This window comes from Dromaius novaehollandiae, chromosome 3, assembly GCF_036370855.1.
Source record: "Dromaius novaehollandiae isolate bDroNov1 chromosome 3, bDroNov1.hap1, whole genome shotgun sequence".
Taxonomy (NCBI): Eukaryota; Metazoa; Chordata; class Aves; order Casuariiformes; family Dromaiidae; genus Dromaius; species Dromaius novaehollandiae.
The window spans coordinates 67645913-67648736 of record NC_088100.1 but is presented as its reverse complement, the minus strand read 5'-3'; positions in this window follow the sequence as shown (position 1 = coordinate 67648736).

The window sequence follows — 2824 nt, the reverse complement described above, 5'->3', positions numbered from 1 at the left end:
TGTTGTTTGTGATATTTTGTGTATGCTGAGATAGAGAAATTATTTACACTGGATGGGAAGGACATATTTAGTAACAGGTAAAATATAGATCAAATAAAATATGAAGATATGAACTCATAAAATATGAACTCAAAATAAAGATAGCCTTAAACATACATGTGACCAGGGAAGGACAATCTATGCTAATCTTCTATGTAACCAAAATCCAAAGTGAATTATTGATCTTGCCAATAAAAAATAAGTAAATAGAAAAAGTAATAAGAGTTTTCTGAATCTACTGAATGAGACCAATCCCATCACAAAGTATTGTTTAAAAATGTGTAAAGTGATGACTGAAAATTATGAGATACTGAATTTGTGGAGATCATACCACATGTGTAAATCTAGCAATGTCTGATCAAGACTCAAAGCAAACGGAAACTATGGGCAACACTTTTGCGTCTCAAAGTGAAGTAACGATCTTAATGCGTATGATAAGAGTCCACTAAGAGGAAGGGAGTTCCCCTGGTTAGGTAATCTTTATTCCACCTTGATATCTACTTTTGTGCATTTTTATTTGGAGTTTGATTAAAAGCAGAGCTGAATGCCATATATTAAAGGTGCAAATATTCCCTGCAGGTCTGAACTCTTTCTACAGGGACCAGCTCTGGCTTTTCTTTTTTTTTTTAACATAATACTAGAAATGCAAAAGGACAGCGTTGACAAAAAGAGCAAGTCAGACAATGTTGACTAGCTTAGCCTCACAAATGGAGCAGGTGTGTGCTTACAGCAGGTGTGAGTAGCAAGGAAGGTCAAGGCTTTTGCTTATATGTCATATAAATCAGGAGGCAAAATAAGAGTTTGTTGTGCCCACTGGTTCACAGAGGGAAAAACAATTCATCACTCTACTTACAAGACTGTCTTTTCTCAAAGTTGTTCTATAATTGAATATACTGCTGACATATGTCTCTTTCACTGTGGGGATGAGGCTGTAAGAGTTCAAAAATACAAATAATCAACAATTTCAACTTAACTAAGAGTGTCAAAATTCAGAATTTCAGGGCTAAAATAAGTGTGCACAGTACAAGTGCAATTCATGGATAGAGAGCACATTTTCTTTTCCAGTGATATCATGCTGACTCACAGCTTTTAAGGGTCATGTTGTTTGACTTTCAGCATAACCCAAGCTGTTAAGTTTCACCCAGTGATTCTCAAATCAAGCCCATAACCTTAGAAAAGCCTTAAATCCCAATCTCAGGACTGAATGACAGCGATTCCACCGCCTTTCCTGTTCTCTCTTTGGCTAAGTGCTCTTTCAGCAAAGAATCCTGAAAGCTGTTTGCATTGACTGGTACTTGTGTTTGTCATTCCATTTCAGAAGATGCACAGTATGTTATGCGATTTGCAATTAAACCCTGAGCCAAGATAAAAAATCTAGCATGACTCTTGCCTTGACTTAGCAAAGCCAGTATCACAAGCTGTGCATTACTGCACAGTTTGATGACAGCTATCAAAATAAAGGACTGCTTTCCCTCATTTTTCCCTAATTCAAAAAGAAGAACGATTGCTTGATGCAGAAGTGTCTAGGTAAAGCTCAGAGGGTCCAAAAGGCACTCCAGCCTATTTTTCCAGTCAGGACTCTGAGATTATCTTCCCATATTTTGCCTAGCCTCATTTAAGTGCTCTATGCGAAAAGGCCTCTCCCCATTTGAACATTATAGGTCAGGTTTACTTCATAGTTTCAGATTAGTTTGTAAAAAGATGTGTCAAATAGTAAGAGAAATAGAAAAAAATATAACGATAGGACTGCTGTTTGTTACTGGTATTACATTAGCCCTCTTACTCTGCATCATCTACTTCTCATGTAGAAAAGAACATTTCAAAGTAACATTAGGAGCAAAAGTTATTTCTGCTCTATTCAGATTGCAGCTGTCCAATAGCAGTTCAGTCGGCACAGGGAACTCCCAGTGCAGAATTAGAAGAGAATATAAAATGGAGAACTCTTTTGCAGATAAAGAAGGGTAATTTTGACCTTGGTATATCACGAGTAAGACACTAAGCTGGAGGCTGAAGTACAAGAATACACCTATCTCTTGGGAAATCCTGTTTGCGCTGTGATAACACAATAATGTTGAAAACAGGCGTATACTGATAAAAGCATAAGACCAAATACAAGGCAGGTATAAGCAGGGTGACATTGCTAAACAAAGCAAAACACTGTCTACTTTCACCAGATCTGAATTTTAATTCTGCTGTTTTGTAAGGCCTTATGTGGAACTGTACCTCAATTAAGTATTCATTCACGAAAAAAAGCTATTTGTGTTTCATAGCAAACAGCTCATACACGATTTATAAATGGATACATATATCCTTAATTAGTTTTCAACAACCTTGCTAAACAGTGAGGCCAAACTAAATTTATTTCATGTCAAGGCTGCATACACACAGTCACCTTATCTAATCAGCCCCAGCTGCTTTAAAGCCAGTAACTCAGAAACAAAGAGGCTCCCAAACCAAACAACTTCTGTGAGGCCTCCCTTAGAGGCAGAGAGGGAGACCAGGCTGATTGCTGCTCACCTGCCACACTGAGGCATTCAGACAACCTGAAACAAAGGGAGTTTTCAGTGTTTCCCAGTGACACACCTAGTTTGTGAAGTAATTACCTCTGACGCATGGCACAGAAGATAAACAGTGAGTCCTGTAGTGTGTTGGCTAGCAACTTCTCAAAACACTTTGGAAAATAATATAATTATGCTGCCTTTAAAATAGCAGGTGGACTTCACCTGTCTGCAGCACCTAACTCAGGACCTAGGTACTAATTAAGTACCCCTTGAACCTTCAAAAC